Source organism: Geotrypetes seraphini, chromosome 2 (genome assembly GCF_902459505.1).
Source record: "Geotrypetes seraphini chromosome 2, aGeoSer1.1, whole genome shotgun sequence".
NCBI lineage: Eukaryota > Metazoa > Chordata > Amphibia > Gymnophiona > Dermophiidae > Geotrypetes > Geotrypetes seraphini.
Window position 1 is genome coordinate 515,000,151 of NC_047085.1, and position 21,331 is coordinate 515,021,481.

The window sequence follows — 21,331 nt, forward strand, 5'->3', positions numbered from 1 at the left end:
CTCACCTTCGAGGTCACCCTCTTCGGAGCGTACTGCTGCACCTACGAGATCAGAATCTTCTGTCTCGGTGCCGATGCTGGAGGACATGCTCAAATCTATCTTGACCACTCAGATTTCCTCATAAGTAGCTCAATTGGTCCCGTCCTCGACCTTGCCTCGGGTGGATCAGCCTGTCACCCAACCAGAGCTTCCAGTGCTTTGAGGCCGATCCTGGACACCGAAGAGGATACCTTCCACTGATTCTTCCCCGGAATCCCCTCCTCCGAAGCATCGGTTGAAGCATTCGAGGCATCTTGCTTCCAAGCTTCGAAGGGAGTCCTCTGCTTTGGATACCGAGACTTCTCTGCCTCGTTCTTCGAAGTCGAAGCACGGATCTCAACACCACCGAGCATCGACCCAAAGTCCTTCTCGATCGAAGACTCCACCGTCGAAGCCAACTCGTCGAGACACTTCTCCTCAGACTTCGACTCATTCAGTGCCACGTACACCTGGTACTTCTCCATCAAGGAGCCTCAAGAGAAAACATTCTCTTACTCCACCACATAGTACATCTTCTTCTGTAACCTTACGGCTTGAGTCAGAACCACTCTCACCATATTCTAAAGAGGCTTCTCCTTCCTACTCAGCGCTTCCTAAATCTCGCAGTTTGTCTCCTGAGGAAGCATCTGATTCCAAATCCATTTCCTTTGCGAAATTTGTCTTTGATATGGGACAAGCTCTCAAACTGGATCTCCATTCAGATTCTAAGTATACTCCTGAATATCTAGCAGATATGGAGCTCCCTCATCCACCTAAAGAGTCCCTACGATTACCAATGACTCCTGTGCTCAAACAAACTTTTATTCGTAACATGGAGACTCCTTATTCCATCACTGCCATTCCATCTAAATTGGAATCCTGTTATCGAACTGTTCCATGTAAAGGGTTTGAAAAATCACAACTTTCTCATCAATCCTTGGTAGTCGAATCATCCTTAAAGAAAGCTCATCCTTCTAAAATCTACGCTTCAGTTCCTCCAGGCAGAGAAGGTCGTACCATGGATGTTTGGTCGCCGTCTATACCAGAACTCCATGATGGCAAATAGAGTTCTTAATTACAACTACATTTTTACAACTTATTTCAATCATTTTCTAAAAATATTACCATCTTTTTACCCGGATATTTCCACAACTCGTCTTTCAGAATTCAAACTCATCCTTAAGACACTTGCTCAATTACGACTCTTCATGTTACAAGCCTCCTATGATGCATTTGAATTATCTTCTAGAGTCTCTGCTTTTGCTGTAGCCATGCGTCGTTTGGCATGGCTCCGCATTGTAGACATGGATCCCAATCTTCAAGATCGTTTGGCAAATCTACCTTGTCAGGGGAACAAATTTTTGATGACTGTATTGAAGCAGCTACTAAGCGTCTCTCAGAACATGAACGCTCTTTTGCTTCCCTCATTTGACCAAAACCTAAATCTACACCAACTAGAGGTTTTAAACAGACTCCACGTCATTATCCTCAGAAAACGACTCCTGCTTTTTCCAAGCCTCCTCCTCGTCGTCCTCCCCAGCAACAGCGCCAACAAAAGTCTCAGACTCCTGTTGCCACCAAACCAGCTCAGTCTTTTTGACAGTCTCAGCCTGAGCATTCAAATTTCTCTGTTTCCCAATTCTCCCCTTCCCATAGGGGGTCGTCTTTCCACTTTTTATCACCAGTGGGAGCTCATCACATCAGATCTCTGGGTGCTTACCATCCTACGAGAGGGATACTCTCTTCGGTTCCTTCAGGTGCCTCCAGATCGCCATCCAAGAAAGTGTCCTTCCAATCAGTCGCACCTTCCCCTTCTACTTCAAGAAGCTCGGGCTCTTCTTCGCCTGCGAGCTGTAGAGGAAATTCCTCTTGCCCAACGGAACTTGGGATTCTACTCCCGTTATTTTCTAGTTCCCAAGAAGACGGGGGATTTGCGACCTATCCTGGATCTCAGAGCTCTCAACAAATACCTGATCAAAGAGAAATTTCGAATGCTCACTCTGCCGACTTTATATTCCTTAATGGATCAAGGGGATTGGATGTGTTCCCTCGATCTCAAAGAGGCGTATACTCATATCCCTATTCATCCAGCATTTCGCAAGTACCTCAGATTTCAAGTAGGAAACCTTCATCTGCAGTACCGAGTTCTCCCTTTCGGGTTGGCTTCTTCTCCCAGAGTTTTCACAAAATGTCTGGTGGTGGTAGCTGCAGCTCTTCGCAACCAGGGTCTCCAAGTATTTCCATACCTCGACGACTGGCTCATCAAAGCTCCCTCTATTTCAGGGGTTATTGCAGCGACCCAACAGACTATTCTTTTTCTTCAAAGTTTGGGATTTCACATAAACTTTCCAAAATCTCAGTTGACTCCCTCTCAGTCTCTCCAATTCATAGGAGCAGCTCTGGACACTATCAATCTGAGAGCCTACCTTCCACAACCACGTCAGGCTGCACTTCTTCAGATTTCTCATCAAGTCTTCCACCTTCCATCCATTCCGGCACGAAAGATGATGGTTCTGCTCGGTCACATGGCTTCTATGGTTCATGTGATTCCTTTTGCCAGACTTCACCTTCGTATTCCTCAATGGACACTGGCATCCCAATGGCAGTAAACCGTGGATCCACCATCTCAACTGATTTCCATAACTCCTTCATTGCGGAAGTCTCTCCGTTGGTGGATGCTCTCTTCGAATCTTTCCAGAGGCTTGCTGTTCCACCATCTTCCTCATCAAAAAGTCCTCACAACCGACTCGTCAACATACGCTTGGGGGGCTCATGTGGATGGTCTCCGCACTCAGGGTCTATGGACTTCAGCAGACCGTCTGTGTCATATCAATCTGTTGGAACTCAGAGCGATATTCTATGCTCTCAAAGCCTTTCAACATCTCCTTCACGACATGGTGATTCTTGTACGTACAGACAACCAAGTAGCCATGTATTATGTCAACAAACAGGGAGGGACGGGATCTCACTCCCTCTGTCAAGAAGCTCTGAAATTGTGGCATTGGGCAATTCTTCACAACATCTACCTCAGAGCTGTTTACATTCAGGGTCAACACAATTATTTGGCGGACAAATTGAGTCGTCTTCTACAGCCTCACGAATGGGCACTCAATTCTCCTACTCTTCGCCAAATCTTTGCCCATTGGGGAACTCCACAGATAGATCTGTTTGCGTCACCTCTCAACTTCAAACTGCCTCAATTTTGCATTTACACTCCTCAACGTCTCGAAGCAAATGCGTTTCTACTGGACTGGAGGAATCAGTTCCTTTATGCCTTTCCTCCGTTTCCTCTGATTCTCAGGACTCTAGTCAAACTGAAGTCAGAACATGCCACCATGATTCTGATTGCTCCTCGGTGGCCCAGACAATCTTGGTTCTCCCTTCTACTTCAACTCAGCGTCAGGGAGCCTCTCCTTCTACCAGTATTTCCTTCTCTACTCACGCAGAGTCACGGATCCTTGCTTCATCCCAATCTACAGTCTCTACACTTAACAGCTTGGTACCTTTCTACATAACAGACTTTCCTCAATTTTCTCAGTCTGTTCAAGATATATTGCTTGCTTCTAGGAAGCCATCAACTAGACAATGTTATGACCAAAAATGGACTAGATTTTCTGCTTGGTGTTCCACAAGTCAATTGCAACCGATATCTTCCTCCTTAGCATCTGTTCTGCACTACTTGCTTCACTTGTCACATTCTGGACTTCAAACTACATCTATTCGAGTCCATCTTAGTGCTATAGCTGCTTTTCATCAGCCTCTAGATGGAAAGCCTCTTTCTGCACACCCGATGGTTTCTCGCTTCATGAAAGGACTTCTTAATCTCCATCCACCGCTTAAACCACCTCCAGTGGTTTGGGATCTCAATGTTGTTTTGGCTCAACTGATGAAACCTCCTTTTGAACCGCTTGGCAAAGCTCACCTCAAGTATCTCACTTGGAAGGCTGTGTTCCTGATCGCCCTCACATCTGCTCGACGAGTCAGTGAGTTACAAGCTTTGGTTGCAGATCCACCTTTCACAGTTTTTCATCATGACAAGGTGGTCCTCCGTACTCAACCTAAATTCTTACCTAAAGTTGTTTCAGAATTTCACATCAATCAGTCTATTGTTCTACCTGTTTTTTTTCCAAAGCCTCATACTCATCCTGGAGAAGCGGCTCTTCATACCTTGGACTGTAAACGTGCCTTGGCTTTCTACCTCCAACGCACTCAACTTCACAGAACATCTCAACTTTTCATCTCCTTTGATCCGAACAGGTTGGGACGTCCTATATCAAAGCGCACCATCTCCAACTGGATGGCTGCTTGCATTTCTTTCTGCTATGCTCAGGCTGGTCTTCCTCTGCAAGGTCGAGTGATGAGTCACAAAGCTAGAGCTATGGCGGCATCTGTAGCTTTCCTCAGATCAACTCCTATTGAGGAAATCTGCAAGGCTGCCACTTGGTCCTCGGTTCATACTTTCACCTCTCATTACTGTCTGGATACTTTATCCAGGAGGGATGGCCACTTTGGCCAATCTGTTTTGCAAAATCTTTTTTCGTAAATTTCCAACTTCTCTCCCTTTTTACTTAGCTTGGAGGTCACCCATGTGTGGAAATATGCTGCCTGCTTGTCCTGGGATAAAGCACAGTTACTTACCGTAACAGTTGTTATCCAGGGACAGCAGGCAGATATTCCCACAACCCTCCCTCCTCCCCTGGTTGGCTTCTTGGCTAGGTATCTGAACTGAGGATCCTCTCAGGAGATGCGCCCCCTAGTTCGGGTGGGAAGGCACACGGTGCAGTCCTCAAAAGATCGAGATCTTCAAGCAAGTTTGCTTTCGAGGCTGTCCGCTGCAGGGCTCCATCGGTGACGTCACCCATGTGTGGGAATATCTGCCTGCTGTCCCTGGATAACAACTGTTACGGTAAGTAACTGTGCTGTCTAGGAATACACTAAAAGTCAAAAATACCAAAGCTATATAAAAGAGCAGGAAATGCCAATATTTTCTCTCAGGACTGTCTGCGTGACAGTTGCTCTCTCCACCACTCCTGAATATTTGTATAAACCATTTTTCTATATCTCCTGTATGAATCTTCTTATATCTCTTTAATGTGATTTTCATTTAGGTTTCTACCACATTCTGACCAGGATATGGTTTTACTCCAGTATGAAGCCTCGTGTGCATATTTAAAGTTGACTGCTGACTAAAGCTTTTACCACATTCTGAACAGATATAGGGTCTCTCTCCAGTATGGATACTGTTGTGCTTTTTTAAAACTGATTGCTGAGTAAACCTTTTACCACATTCTGAACAGGTATATGGTTTCTCTCCAGTATGAATCCTCTCGTGCTCTTTTAAAGCTGACTGTGTAATAAAGCTTTTTCCACATTCTGATCAGGTATAGGGTCTCTCTCTAGTATGAAGCCTCTCGTGCTGTTTTAAAGCCGACTGCATAATAAAGCTTTTACCACATTCTGAAAGATATGGGGTCTCTCTCTAGTATGAATCCTTTTGTGCATCTTTAAAGCTGATTGCGAACTAAAGCTTTTACCACATTTTAAACAGGTATAGGGTTTCTCTCCAGTGTGAAGCCTTTTGTGCAAATTTAAGGTTGACTGCTGACTAAAGCTTTTACCACATTCTGAACAGGTATATGGTCTCTCTCCAGTATGAATCCTCTTGTGCTCTTTTAATTGTGATTGCCACATAAAGGTTTTATCACATTCTGAACAGGTATAGGGTTTTTCTCCAGTATGAATCATCTTGTGCACTTTAAAAATTGACTGCGTAATAAAGCTTTTACCACATTCTGAACAGGGATATGGTTTCTCTCCAATATGAATCCTCTTGTGTATTTTTAAATGTAACTGCTGATTGAAGCTTTTACCACATTCTGTACAGGTATAGAGTCGCTTTTTGTTATGAATCCTTTCATGTTGTCTTAAATTTGATTGCTGAGTAAAGCTTTTCCCACATTCTGAACAGGTATATGGTTTTTCTCCGGTATGAATCCTCTCGTGTTTTTTAAAATCTGAATGCCACATAAAGCTTTTCCCACATTCTGAACAGTGATAGAGTTTCTCACCAGTATGAATCCTCCTGTGTACTTTTAAAGATGATGTATGTCTAAATCTTTTCCCACATTCTGAACAGGTATATGGTTTCTCTCCAGTATGAATCATCTTATGTATTTTTAAAGCTGAATGCAAACTAAAGCTTTTACCACATTCTGAACAGGTATAGGGTTTCTCTCCAGTATGAATCATCTGATGCATTTTTAAAGCTGATTGCAAACTATAGCTTTTACCACATTCTGAACAGGAATAGGGTTTCTCTCCAGTATGAATTCTCTCGTGTCTTTTTAAATATAACTGCTGATTGAAGGGGTTCTCTCCAGTATGAATCATCTGATGCATTTTTAAAGCTGATTGCAAACTATAGCTTTTACCACATTCTGAACAGGAATAGGGTTTCTCTCCAGTATGAATCCTCTCGTGTCTTTTTAAATATAACTCCTGATTGAAGCTTTTACCACATTCTGTACAGGTATACAATCGCTTTTTGGTATGAACCCGCTCATGGTGTCTTAAATTTGATTGCTGAGTAAAGCTTTTCCCACATTCTGAACAGTTATAAGGTCTCTCGCCAGTATGAATCCTCTTGTGGTTTTTTAAAGTTGACTGCGCAGTAAACCTTTTCCCACATTCTGAACAGATATGGGGTCTCTCTCCAGTATGAATCCTCTTATGCATCTTTAAATCTGACTGCAAACTAAAGCTTTTCCCACATTCTGAACAGGTATAAGGTTTCTCTCCAGCATGAATCCTCTCATGTCTTTTTAAAACTGATTGCCAACTAAAGCTTTTCCCACATTCTGAACAGGTATAAGGTTTCTCTCCAGTATGAATCCTCTTGTGTTTTTGTATATCTGATTGCCGACTAAAGGATTTACCACATTCTGAACAGGTATAGGGTTTCTGTCCAGTATGAATCATCTGATGCATTTTTAAAGCTGACTGCAAATTAAAGCTTTTACCACATTCTGAACAGGTATAGGGTTTCTCTCCAGTATGAATCATCTTGTGCCTTTTTAAAGCTGACTGTAAACTAAAGCTTTTACCACATTCTGAACAGGTATAGGGTTTCTCTCCAGTATGAATCCTCTCGTGTTTTCTTAAATCTGATTGCTGAATAAAGCTTATCCCACATTCTGAACAGGTATATGGTTTCTCTCTGGTATGAATCCTCTCATGTCTTCTTAAATTTGATTGGCGGTTAAAACTTTTGCCACATTCTGGACATGTGAATGGTCTCTCACTCTCATGGATCTTCTGAAGATAGTTTAAACCTGTTTGATGACAAAAAAAAGTTTTGTATCATAATATAGAGTAGAATGTTTCTCTTCCATTTGGATTATTTTGTGCATTCTTAGATACAATATAAAATCCTTGATAAAGCTTTTATTAAGTAATTAATTTTACTCCTGCTTGTATTAACCATTTAATTGGCAGATGGAGCAAAGTTTTTTTACATAACTTGATGTTGAATGAGAGCAACAATGCCAAAGAAAGGGTTAATTGTTACGGATCAATATTCAGCTGGGGAAATTAACATTTTCTATACAGCTGATAACTTAGAACTACATTAGTCCCAGACAGTCAACACTGGGCCATATCTGGGCCCCGGCATTAAAAATCTGGTTCCCAAATAGCTAACTGGACACAGGACTGGTCTTACTTGCCCAGTTAGCTATGCGGTTAACAACACTGAATGTCGCCACTGTACATCCGCATCATTTCAGGGTCTGACCTGACTCCACCACTGCTTGGATCGTGCTGGGATGGTCAGCGCTGCTACTGCTGCTTGTATGATGGACCATTTACTAGTGATTGCTGCTCTGCTCCTCTTTTTCAGTCTTGAATGTTGTTGAAAGCACAGTTACTTACCATATCAGGTGTTATCCAGGGACAGCAGGCAAATATTCTCTATATGTGGGTGACATCATCCACGGAGCCCCGTCGCAGACAGCTTTTCAAGCAAACTTGATTGAAGATCTCAGAAGTTTGCTAGTGCTGCCCAGGCATGCGTGTCTTCCTGCTCCACTAGAGGGCACATTCCCTCCTCGTGGTCTTCAGTTCAGATAGCTAGCAAAGAAACCAATCTCGGGGAGGTGAGTGGGTTGCGAGAATATATGCCTGCTGTCCCTGGATAACACTTGTAAGTAACTGTGCTTTATCCCAGGACAAGCAGGCAGCATATTCTCTACATGTGGGTAACCTCCAAGCTAACCAAAAAGGGACGGAGGGAAAGTTGGCAAATTATGAAAACAGATTACGCAAAACTGACTGTCCAAACTGGCCGTCATGCCTGGAAAAGGCATCCATACTGTAGTGAGAGGTGAAGGTATGAACCGAAGACCAAGTAGCAGCCTTGCAGATTTCAATAGGCATGGCTCTGAGGAAAGCGACAAGACGCCGCCATCGCTTGGACTTTATGCCCCGTGACCCGACCCTGCAGCGAGAGACCAGCCTGAGCATAGCAGAAGGAAATATAAGCAGCCAACCAGTTGGATAAAGTGCGCTTGGAAACAGGGCGGCCCAACTGATTAGGATCAAAAGAGATGAAAAGTTGAGGAGTCGTCCGATGAGACTCGGTGCGGCGAAGGTAAAAGGCCAATGCCCTCTTACAGTTAAGAGTGTGAAGTGCTAGCTCCTCAGGATGAGAGTGGGGCTTCGGAAAAAAGACCGGAAGAACAATGGACTGATTCAGGTGGAAGTCTGAAACCACCTTGGGCAAGAACTTGGGATGAGTACACATGACCACCTTGTCATGGTGAAACACAGTAAAAGGCTCAACCTGGATATATACCGCCCGAAGGAAGACGTTGTGGCGCAACGCCCACTGCCAAAGTCAAAGGGCCTCCCTGCAGAGCGAGAGGGAACCCGTATGCCCCCTTGCTTGTTCACGTAATACATCGCCACCTGGTTGTCCGTGCGCACCAGGATCACCTGATTCAGCAGCAAATGCCGAAAAGCTACCACGGCATTGTAAATGGCCCAGAGCTCCAGGAGGTTGATATGGCAGCGACGGTCCGCACTCAACCAAAGACCCTGAGTCCGAAGTCCATCGAGGTGCGCTCCCCAGGCGTACGCCGAGGAGTCCGTTGTTAGTACCTTCCGAGGCGGAGGCACGAAAAAGAGCAAACCTCTTGAAAGACTGGAAGAGTTAGTCCACCAACGTAGCGAGCGTCTCAAAGAGGGAGTCACACAATGTGCTGAGAGACTGGATCCCGATCTTGTCGCCACTGGGACGCCAGACTCCACTGAGGCACCCGAAGGTGTAGTCTTGCAAAGGGCGTCACATGAACGGTGGAGGCCATATGCCCCAAGAGGATCATCATCCGCTTCACCGAGACCAAAGCCCTCAGGGAGACCTGGCAACTGAGCTGAACGAGGGTGTCCAGCCGAGATCGAGGCAGAAACGACCTGAGGCGAACCGTGTCCAGCACTGCCCCAATAAACTGCAGGGACAGAGAAGGGCACAGCTGGGACTTGGGGAAGTTGATCTCGAACCCCAGGCTCTGAAGAAAGGAAATAGTCTAACGGGTGGCTGCAAGAACCTCCTCCCTCGACCGGGCCTTGATCAGCCAATCGTCGAGGTATGGGAACACCTGAAGACCTCGGGACCTCAGGGCAACCACCACCACCACTAGGCACTTTGTGAAGACCCGAGGGGATGAAGCCAGCCCAAACGGGAGGACCCTGTATTGTAGATAAAGGTCCCCCACCCGAAAGCAAAGGAAGCGCAGGAAATCTGGGTGAATCGGCACATGGGTGTAAGCCTCCTTCAGGTCTAGGGAACACAACCAGTCCCCCTCTTCCATCAAGGGATATAAAGTGGGAAGAGAGAGCATGCAGAACTTTTCCCTGGTCAGAAACTTGTTCAAAGATCCAAAATAGGGCAAAGGTCCACGATCTTTTTGCGGACCAGAAAGTACCGGGAGTAAAACCCCAAGCCCCGCTGACAACAGGGGACCTCCCCCACCGCCCGCAGGCGAAGGAGGGCCTGAGCTTCCCGGACAAGCAGAGGAAGCTGTGCGCCGCTCGACGGACACACCGAGGGAGGCCTGTCCGCAGGCAGGGACCGGAAGTGGAGCGAATACCCCTCCTTGATCACCGAGAGAACCCATTTGTCCATTGTGATCATGGCCCAGCGAGGAAAAAAAGTGCTGAGACGGCCCCCGATAGGCAGAGGAGAGGGTCGGATGGCGGAGGAGGCCAGCCCCCTCCCACCCAGCCAGTCAAAAGGACGGTGCCGGCTTAGCCGCAGCCGGGGTCTAAGGTTTCGTTTGTGCCCTCTGCTCTTGCTGGCACCTAGGAGGAGGCCTGGAGAACGCCGGCATCGATTTTTGCAGGTAGCGCCGGGGCGGCAACTGATATGATTTGGGAGGAGCAGCTTTGGCCTTGGTCTGGACCAGGGAGGCAAAGGAGCGCTCGTGTTCCGAGAGGTGTTTGATAGCCGCCTTGATGGAGTCATCGAAGAGTTCGTTGCCCAAGCATGGAAGAATGGCCAGCCGGTCTTGCAGGTTGGGGTCCATATCAACGATGCGCAGCCACGCCAAGCGACGCATGGCCACGGCGAAGGCAGAGACCCAAGAAGAAAGCTCAAAAGCTTCATACGAGGCTTGAAACATATAAAGACGCAGCATCGACAAGGTGTCCAGAAGCCGGCGGAAATCCGCACAGCGGTGAGCTGGCAGATCATCCTGAAAGGAGGGCAGAGACTTAAGGCAGTGCTTCAGATAAGACGTGAAGGTAAAGTTATAATTAAGCACCCTGTTGGCCATCATAGAATTTTGGTACAGGCGCCTACCAAACTTGTCCATAGTCCTGCCCTCACGGCCCGGTGGAACAGCCGTGTAGACGTTAGAAGGGTGGGACTTCTTGAGGGAAGACTCCACCACCAATGACTGGTGGGAAAGCTGAGCCTTCTTGAAGCCTTTATAGGGTACCGTCCGGTAGCGAGACTCCATTTTAGATGGAACGGCTGGGATAGCATACGGAGTCTCCAGGTTGTGAAAAAAGGTCTGCTGCAACACCGGATTCAAGGGGAGCCAAAAGGACTCCTTAGGAGGATATGGAAGTTCCACCTCCGCCAAACACTCCTTGGTGTAGCGGGAATCCGACTGTAGGTCCAAATTCAACGCCTTCCCCATGTCCAGCACAAATCTGGTGAAAGAGGAAGGCCTGCTGTCCGATCGCTCCTCGAAGGGGGAGGTCGAGCGAGACTGCAAAGCCGCAGAAAAGGAGGGGGAAGCCTCCTGAGAGTACTGCGCCGGCAAGTCAGTGTCAACCGGCATGCACGTTGAAGAAGCCCCGCTGAAAGAACGGGGGGGAGTCGAGGACAGTCGGCGATTGGAGGGCCCCGCAGGCGAGGACCTCAGGGTCTGAGGCACCGAGGATCCCTGGAAGATGACACGCGTCGGGAAAAAGAAGCCGAAGCTCCTGACGTCGGCGTACAACGGGGAGGAGTCCGAGACCGCATCAGCGACTGCCGGAGACTCGGATCAGAGACGACCAGGTCCGAGGCTTTAACGGACTCCGTAGTACGGGGACCCAGCGATCTACCGCGCCTTGAGGAGACATCCCTGGGCTTTTTAGCGGGTCTCCGGGACGAGGGAGAAAAACGTCTCGAATGAGGCCGAGCGACAGGCGACTGCTGCCGTGCAGGAAGTGGGGAAGAGTCAGACGAGGACAGCCACCGAGACCGACGTCCCTTGCCTCGAGAGCCCTCGAGGCTACGCTCAGGCTGGTCGAGGATGGGGTAAGCCAAGCCAAAGCAGAGGAGAGCTGCGAGGAGATGATAGCTTTGAGCATATCCTCAAACATCGGCACCAAGACCATATACGGCCCTACAGGTGCGGCAGTGTGCTCCACCGGGAGTGACCTCGAGGAAGAGTATTCCCTTAAGGTGGAGGCACGCTTGGAGGTCTTAGGAGGCGGTCCCCTCCTGGGCGGTAAGAGGCTCCAAGGAAGGCTTCTTGGGTAGCTGACCGGACCCTGAAGAAGGAAGAGAGGACTTACCCACAGCAGATAACTTGGAGACCGGAGGCATCGAGGTCTTCGACATCGAGGGTGATTTTCCCGGGGCCGAGGTCTTCGAGGCTGACATCGAGACCGAGGTCGAGGCCGAGACCGGGCCCGCTGGTAGATCGGACTCCATGGCAAAGAGTTCCACAATCCGTGCTCGACATCACCAGAGAGCCTGAGACTGGAGGGTAGCACGAGGGCAAGAGCCCGTAGGATAGTCGACCCCGAGGCACAAGATGCACCAACGGTGCGGGTCAGTGATCAAAATCACCTGAACGCACTGAGTGCACTTTTTAAACCCGGTCAAGGGCCAGGACATAAGTCAAAAAGAGGGCTGCGGCCACATGAGGCCAGGCGGCCAAGGCAAACCGGGAGTCCCTGATTCGCCGAACATGAACAGTAGAAAAAACAAGAAAAGAGCACAGTGACTCCGAAAAAAAGGCAAAAAAACACGAAGCCGCGGTGCAAGAAAGGCACAATGAACGCAGAGAAGAGAGATAGGGCTTTCTGGCTCCGCAGAAAACTAAGAACTGAAGACCACGAGGAGGGAATGTGCCCTCTAGTGGAGCAGGAAGGCATGCATGCGTGGGCAGTACTAGCAAACTTGAGATCTTCAATCAAGTTTGCTTGAAAAGCTGTCCATGACGGGGCTCCGTGGATGACATCACCTACATGTCGAGAATATGCTGACGGCTTGTCCTGGGATAATGGACTTTCCCGAGTGACCCAAACATGTCATCTCTACTCGCTAAAGAGTGATTCTAAAACTGAATCGGGTCTTGCTCCTTGGGGTGAACTCTCGGGAGGGACTGGGACTTTGCCTTTGCTTTCTTTAAATTCCCTGGGTTGCGAGCGTTTGTGGTCTTTGCTTTCCAGCTACTTTTCTGGGACAATTTCATTTTTTTTTTAGTCTCACTGCCAGTTGCCTTGCTAAGAAGGGTATCACTAATATCATTGTGTACGTTGCTATCTTGTCTTTGCTGGGGGTGGCCACCGTGTGTCCTGCTTATGCCACCCCCACCTTCTAGTTTAAATGCCTAGAAACCCATGGCCTGAATTTCTCAGTAAGGATCCTTTTACCTGTCATTACAATATAGTCTCTTGTTTTTCCATGTATTTCCTCATCCTCCTCTGTACCTAAAGTGGGATATTGCTGGTAGGTCATTGAACCCAAATGGATAACAACATCAGCTTTAGAATTCCTAGATTCTTCCCTAATTAGAGATAATATTTGTTTGGGATTCCTGGAAGCCGAGGATCCTGGGAGACACTTCACTATTTTAGGCTCCTTGATAGAGAATGACACGGTGACAAAATTCATGACCGGATAACCGCGGGAAACCATCTTCATGTCATTCTTTAAGGAGAGAGGGAAGAATCAGAGTATGAATGGCCACAACCACTGACCCACAAGCTTTGCTTTGAAGAATGCTGGTGTAAAAGGACTGAGGTTGAAATAGACACTAGAAAATGACATGGGATTATTTCCCGCAGTTATCCGCGGGGACGGGAATGGTGATGAATTTTGTCACCGTGTCATTCTCTACTCCTTGACTTGTGTTCCAAGGTTAGTGCCGCTGATGATGGAATCTCCTAACAGCAACAATTTTCTGGAATGAGTTTTCTAGTGCTTTTCTTCTGGAGTTACCTTCATTGGTTCCAGTTCCATCACAATTCTTGATTATTGGACTGTCTATATATCATTCTCCCAATAACACTGGCTGCCTATCATTTATCATTCTGAACAGATATGGGATCTCTCTCCAGTATGAATCCTCTTGTGCATCTTTAAAGATGATTGCGAACTAAAGCTTTTACCACATTTTAAAAAGGTATAGGGTTTCTCTCCAGTATGAAGCCTTTTGTGCAAATTTAAAGTTGACCGCTGACTAAAGCTTTTACCACATTCTGAATGGGTTTTTCTCAAGTATGAATCCTTTTGAGCATTTTTAAACCTGACTGCGCACTAAAGCTTTTCCCACATTCTGAACAGCTATAAGGTTTCTCTCCAGTATGAATCCTCTTGTGAATTTTAAAAACTGACTACATAATAAAGCTTTTACCACAATCTGAACAGGGATAGGGTTTCTCTCCAGTATGAATCCTCTCTTGTCTTTTTAAAACTGATTGCCGACTAAAGCTTTTCCCACATTCTGAACAGGTATATGGTTTCTCTCCAGTATGAATCCTCTCATTTTCGTATATCTGATTTATGAGTAAAGCTTTTACCACATTCTAAACAGGTATAGAGTTTCTCTCCAGTATGAATCCTCTGGTGAATTTTTAAAACCGACTGCGAACTAAAGCTTTTACCATATTCTGAACAGGTATACAGTCTCTTTCTGGTATGAATCCTCTCATGTCTTCTTAAATTTGTTTGGCGATTAAAACTTTTACCACATTCTGAACAGGTATAGGGTTTCTCTCTAGTATGAATCTTGTGCAATTTTAAAGCTGACTGCAAACTAAAGCTTTTACCACATTCTGAACAGGTATAGGGTTTCTCTCCAGTATGAATCCTCTTGTGAATTTTTAAAACTGACTGCGAACTAAAGCTTTTACCATATTCTGAACAGGTATACAGTCTCTTTCTGGTATGAATCCTCTCATGTCTTCTTAAATTTGTTTGGCGATTAAAACTTTTGCCACATGACATGATTGAGACATTTAAATACATCACGGGACGTGTCGAGGTGGAAGAAGACATCTTCTTTCTCAGGGGACCCTCGGTCACAAGGGGGCATCCATTCAAACTCAGAGGAGGGAAATTCGATAGTGACATAAGGAAGTATTTCTTCACAGAAAGGGTTGTAGATCACTGGAACAAGCTTCCAGAGCAGGTGATCAAGGCCACCAGCGTTATTGACTTTAAGAATAAATGGGATGCCCTAGTAGGATCCTTACGAGGGTCGAGTTAAGGAACTAGGTCATTAGTACTCAGACTTAATGGGGTGGGTCAGTAGAGTGGGCAGACTTGATGGGCTATAGCCCTTTTCTGCCGTCATCTTTCTATGTTCTATGTTCTATGTATTCTGGACATGTGAATGGCCTCTCACTCTCATGGATCCTCTGAAGACAGTTTAAACCTGTTTGATGACAAAAAAAAGTTTTGTATCATAATATAAAGATGTAGAATGTTTCTCTCCCATTTGGATTATTTTGTGCATTCTTAGATACAATATAAAATCTTTGATAAAGCTTTTATTAAGTAATTAATTTTATTCCTGCTTGTATTAACCCAGTGTTCTCCCCAGGGCTTTTTATTTGGGCGGTCCGCCCAGCTAATTTAGATTACCGCCCAGCTGTCATCTATCAGGAATCCTGCTGTTGCAGCCGCTCAACATAAAAAAATTCCCCCAAAATACCATCTCTTACCGGCTTGGAGATGCGAACTCATGCTTCGGGGCTCTAAGGTATGCGTGCCGGATTCCCTCCGAAACCAGAAGTTACGTCCCGGGGCGGGGGAAGAAGAGAAGGGAAACTGGCACGCATACCTTAGAGCCCCGAAGCATGAGTTCGCTACGGGCTAAGGCAGGAGACAGGCAGGAAACTGGTTAACGACGGATGGAAACTTACAACTTGCTTTGGGCCTTTCTCGCTGCCGGGTCCTGCCTACTTTCTGTTTCCGCGAAGGCAGGACCCGGCAACGAGGAAGGCCCGAAGCAAGTTGTAAGTTTTCATCCATCACTGACCTATGCCTAATGACGCAAAAAAAGTCACGGCGCAAGGGAAGCCTCTCCTTCTCTCGCTTGGAAACTTCACCGCAGCGCAGGACACTGAACAAATCAGACCTCGCACTCTCTACCACACTGTCCCACACCTACGTCGTAGCAAACAAGGAATCTCCGGGAGCTCGAGTAGGTGAGGTCATTGTGCGAGGGGGGTTGCCGGTAGAAGTCAGGTGGACTGGTCTGGCCTTGTACTTATAGGGGTGTGAGTGACATATTACTCCATGATTGATATGACTGATTACTAGGTTTCAAAGGACCAAAATTCATTTGTGGATATGTTTTGATATTATTTTATATTTAGTAATTTGTTACTGGAAAAATGTGCAGGTACTGTAGTATTTTTCCCCCCCCAGGATTTGAAGTTACTATAAAGTTATTTAAAGTTTGTTAGCATAGTAATTGTGAATCGTTTCTAACCAAAATTTGTATGTCTACTCAGTAAACAGGGATGTTCAAGATGCTGAGTGCACAAAAAAAAAGAAAAAAGAGGGAGAGAAAACTTTAAAAATGGTGAACTTGTGTCATATGAATATAAAGGAGTGAAAAAGCTAATATAAGTGGCCTGTATGCAAAAACTTATATAGCTATGTGTAGAAAATAGCTCGGTTTGCATCTTGGAGATAAGGATTTTTAAAATTGAAAATGCAAAATTATGCCAAAATTTCTGGGATGCGATCATTCGTCCCCCTTCCTCCCAGCAGGTCTACCATCTCTCCTCCCAGACTAGGTCCAGTTAGTGGAATGCTTTTTTGTTTGGGGGGCCCAAAAGCACTGCCCAGGCTCCACCCCAGACCCAGCCGCCATACTAATAATAGTACTAATTGTAAATGCCATTTCTTCCATTCATTTTTCACATACACATAATATAATCTTATTAATAATACATAATGGTAACCACAAAATTAAACTACACAAAGCACACTCTTTCACCCCTCCCCACCTTGCACAGCATTTCTTCCTGTCTCCTCCACCCCCATGTGCTATGTCCACCATCTCTCTCTCATTCCTTCCCTTGCTGTAAAGGGAGTGAGGAAAGAAAGATAGAGGGATCCAGGGTATATCGCTCCAACTCCTACTGCCACATCCAACATTTCTCACTCTCTCATCCCCCCCGGCCTGTGTGCAGCATCTTTTACCCCTGTCCACCAGCCCCATGCCCAACATTTCTCCTTCTATTACACCTCTCCAGAACCATGCGACATCTCTTCCTCCATTCCCTCCACCGGGTCCAACATTCTTCCCTCTTGCATCTGTCCCGCTGTTCCCTCTCCAACACCACATCCAACATTTCTCCCTCTCATCTTTCTCTACCTTACTCCTCTCCCACCAACATGTCCAACAATTCTCTTCCTATGCCCAACATTCTCCTCTTTCTTCCTTTCCCCATGTACACCATTTCTTTCCCTCACACCCATGCTCAACAATTTTCCCTTTCTATTCCCTCCTCCACCTCAGCATCTCTTTCCTTCTATCCTTCCATGCTATGTCTCAAGTTCATGCCCCTTCCCTCCCTTCCTTCTGTATCTCTTCGACAAATTCCGCTAACGCTGCCTTCCCTCCTTCCCTGCATCCTCCTGACCTCGACATGCCTCCATTCCCTCTGACTACGCCCCCCTCCCAAGCCACTATGGCCTCTCTTTCTCAATTTCTGTTTTACCTAATTGCCTTCCTTTTCATTGCCTCCATTTACCACCGCTATAACATGTAACATCGCTATATACGTACTGTCTCTTCTTTAGTATATGCCTTTTTATTACTGCTATTTATGTAACATCTCTGTAAATGTAACAACACTGTAATATGTATCATCGCTGTAAAAGCACAGTTACTTACCGTAACAGGTGTTATCCAGGTACAGCAGGCATATATTCTCACATGTGGGTGACGTCATCTACGGAGCCCCGATGCGGAAGCATTTTCAAGCAAACTTGATTGAAGATTTAAGTTTGCTCTGCTGCTCCACGCATGCGTGCCTTCCTGCTCCACTAGGGGGTGCATCCCCTCGTGGTCTCCAGTTCACTTAACTAGCCAAGAAGCCAACCTCGGGGAGGTGGGTGGGTTGTGAGAATATATGCCTGCTGTCCCTGGATAACACCTGTTACGGTAAGTAACTGTGCTTTATCCCAGGACAAGCAGGCATGATATTCTCACATGTGGGTGACCTCCAAGCTTACTGCAGAGGGATGGAGGGAAGTTGGCAATTTAAGCAAATAGATTTCGCAACACCGATTGGCCGAATCGGCCATCGCTTCTGGACAGGGAGTCCAGACAATAGTGGGAGGTGAAGGTATGAACCGAAGACCATGTGGCAGCCTTGCAGATTTCCTCAATAGGTGTTGACCTGAGGAAGGCTACGGAGGCTGCCATCGCTCGGACTTTGTGTCCCGTTACTCGACCATTCAGCGCGAGACCAGCCTGAGCGTAGCAAAAGGAGATGCAATTGGCCAACCAGTTGGACAAGGTGCGTTTGGAAACTGGGTGACCTAACCGGTTTGGGTCGAAGGACAAAAACAGTTGTGGGACTTTCCGGTGTGGCTGAGTGCGTTGGAGGTAAAAGGCCAACGCTCTTTTGCAGTCAAGAGTGTGGAGCGCCACTTCTCCGGGGTGAGAATGGGGCTTGGGGAAAAACACAGGTAAGACAATGGACTGATTTAGATGGAAATCAGACACTACTTTAGGTAGGAACTTTGGATGGGTGCGGAGTACCACCTTGTCGTGATGGAATACCGTGAAGGGTGGGTCCGCTACCAGGGCTTGTAGCTCACTAACCCGCCGTGCGGACGTGAGTGCAAGTAGGAAAATTACCTTCCAAGTGAGGAATTTTGGATGGCATTTGTCTAGGGGCTCAAATGGAGGTTTCATTAGTTGAGCCAGAACCACGTTAAGGTCCCAAACCACCGGGGGAGGTTTGAGAGGGGGGTGGACGTTCAGCAGGCCCTTCATGAAGCGAGTGACTAAGGGATGGAGCGAGAGGGCTTTCCCTTCCAGGGGCTGATGAAAGGCCGCAATCGCACTGAGGTGTACTCGAATGGAGTTGGTCTTTAGGCCGGAATGAGATAGTTGAAGTAGATAGTCAAGGACCAGGGGGACGGGGACCGACACCGGGTCCTGGCTGTGGGAGGAGCACCAGGTTGAGAATCTGGTCCACTTTTGGGAGTAGCAGGTTCTCGTCGAGGTTTTTCTAGAGGCCTCCAATATCTCCTTGACTGATTGAGACACGGGGAGAGCAGTCAGGGGGAGAGAAACCAAGCATTCAGATGAAGAGATTGAAGATTGGGATGTAACAGTGAACCCTGACCCTGTGACAGTAGAGAGGGAAACAGAGGCAGAGGCAGTGGATCTCTGACACTGAGTCGAAGTAGAAGGGAAAACCACGGCTGGCGTGGCCAGCGAGGGGCAATCAGGATCAGGGTGGCTTGTACCGTTTTCAGGTGGATAAGCGTCCGCAGTATCAGAGGGAACGGCGGGAACGCGTACAGGAACCTTCCCTCCCAATCGAGGAGGAAGGCGTCGGCCTCGAGCCGGTCCGGGGAGTATATCCGGGAGCAGAAGAGAGGCAGCTTGTGGTTGTGAGGGGACGCGAACAGGTCTATTTGAGGCGTCCCCCGCCGTTCGAACACTCCTCGTAGGGCCTGAGAGTGTAGTGACCACTCGTGTGGCTGGAGGAGGCGGCTGAGTCTGTCCGCCAGGCAGTTTTGTTCTCCTTGTATGTACACCGCCCGAAGGAAGGTGTTGTTGGAGATTGCCCATTTCCAGAGGCGCAGAGCTTCCCGGCAAAGGGGCCAAGATCCTGTGCCCCCTTGTTTGTTTACGTAGTACATCGCTACTTGATTGTCGGTTCGGATGAGAACCACTCGGTCGCGGAGCAGATGTTGGAAGGCTACTGCTGCGAGGTAGATGGCCCGAAGTTCTAGCACGTTGATGTGGCAGCGTCGGTCTTGTGCTGACCACATTCCCTGGGTGCGCAGGCCGTCCAGATGGGCTCCCCAAGCGTACTCCGACGAGTCCGTGGTGAGTACCTTGCTGTGGGGTGGGGTGAGGAAGAGCAAACCTTTGGAAAGATTTGAAGAGTCGGCCCACCAGCGGAGCGATCGTTGCAATGAAGGAGTCACTGTCACTGAGTGGTCGATCGGGTCCCGGTCTTGACGCCATTGAGACGCCAGGGTCCATTGAGGGATTCTCAGATGGAGGCGGGCGAAGGGTGTGACATGGACGGTGGAGGCCATGTGGCCCAGGAGGATCATCATCTGTCGGGCTGATACTGAGGTCAGCCGAGAGATCCTTCGGCTCAGACTTACTAACGCCTCCAGGCGCGGAGGGGGGAGGAAGGAACGGAGGCGAACCGTGTCCAGCGTGGCCCCGATGAACTGTAGGGATTGTGAGGGGCGTAGTTGAGATTTTGGGAAGTTTATTTCGAACCCCAGACTTTGTAGATAGGTAATAGTCTGTTGGGTCGCTGAGATAGCCCCTTCTTTGGACGGGGCTTTGATTAGCCAGTCGTCCAGGTAGGGGAATACCTGGAGGCCCTGGGAGCGTAAGGTTGCTGCTACCACCACGAGGCACTTGGTGAAGACCCGAGGTGATGATGCTAGTCCGAAGGGGAGGACTCGATATTGTAAGTGCCAGTCCCCTACTTGGAAACGCAAAAACTTGCGGTGAGCGGGGTGCACTGGGACATGTGTGTACGCCTCCTTGAGATCGAGGGAGCAGAGCCAGTCGCCCTCGTCGATCAGGGGGTAGAGTGTTGGTAGTGAGAGCATCCGAAACTTTTCCCGTACCAGGAATTTGTTGAGGCGTCTCAAGTCTAGTATTGGGCGTAGGTCTCCCGTTTTTTTCGGTACCAGAAAGTAACGGGAGTAGAAGCCCTTCCCCCGTTGGTCGGGGGGGACCTTCTCCACTGCTCTCAGGCGAAGCAGGTCTCGAGCTTCGGAGAGGAGTAGAGGTAGCTGAGTCCTGTTGGGAGGGCAATTCCTTGGGGGGTTGTCCGGGGGAATGGCCCGAAAGTTGAGAGAGTACCCTGATGAGATCACGCCAAGGACCCATGCGTCCGTCGTGAGTTGTTCCCAGCGAGGGTAAAAGGCTTTGAGTCGACCTCCGATGGGAAGGTGGTCTGGGACTATGGCGGAGGGGGCCCGCCCCCTTCCGCGTGTCCCGTCAAAAGGACGGGGATGGTTTGGTGGTCGCGGGCGGTTGGGACTTGGGCATGGCCCTGTGATGGGCTTGCGGACGTCTGGGTGGGGGCCGCGAGAAAGCAGGGGTGGACTTTTGTGGGTAGCGGCGCGGAGGGGCCCTGTATGGCCTGGGCGCTGGCGGTTTGGGCTTTTGCCGGACAAGGGAGGCAAATGAGCGTTCATGTTCGGAGAGGCGTTTTGTCGCCGCCTCGATAGTGTCATCGAACAATTCCTTTCCCACGCAGGGGAGGTTTGCTAACCGGTCCTGTAAGTTGGGGTCCATGTCGACCAGGCGCAGCCAAGCTAGTCGGCGCATGGCGATAGCGAAGGCGGCTTCTC

General features: G+C 47.9%; 1 pseudogene; it reads right to left on the bottom strand.

The window, feature by feature from the left end:
- Positions 1-4,872: 4,872 nt before the first annotated feature.
- LOC117355241 overlaps positions 4,873-21,331 on the bottom strand; it is a 239,152-nt pseudogene continuing 222,693 nt past the window's right edge.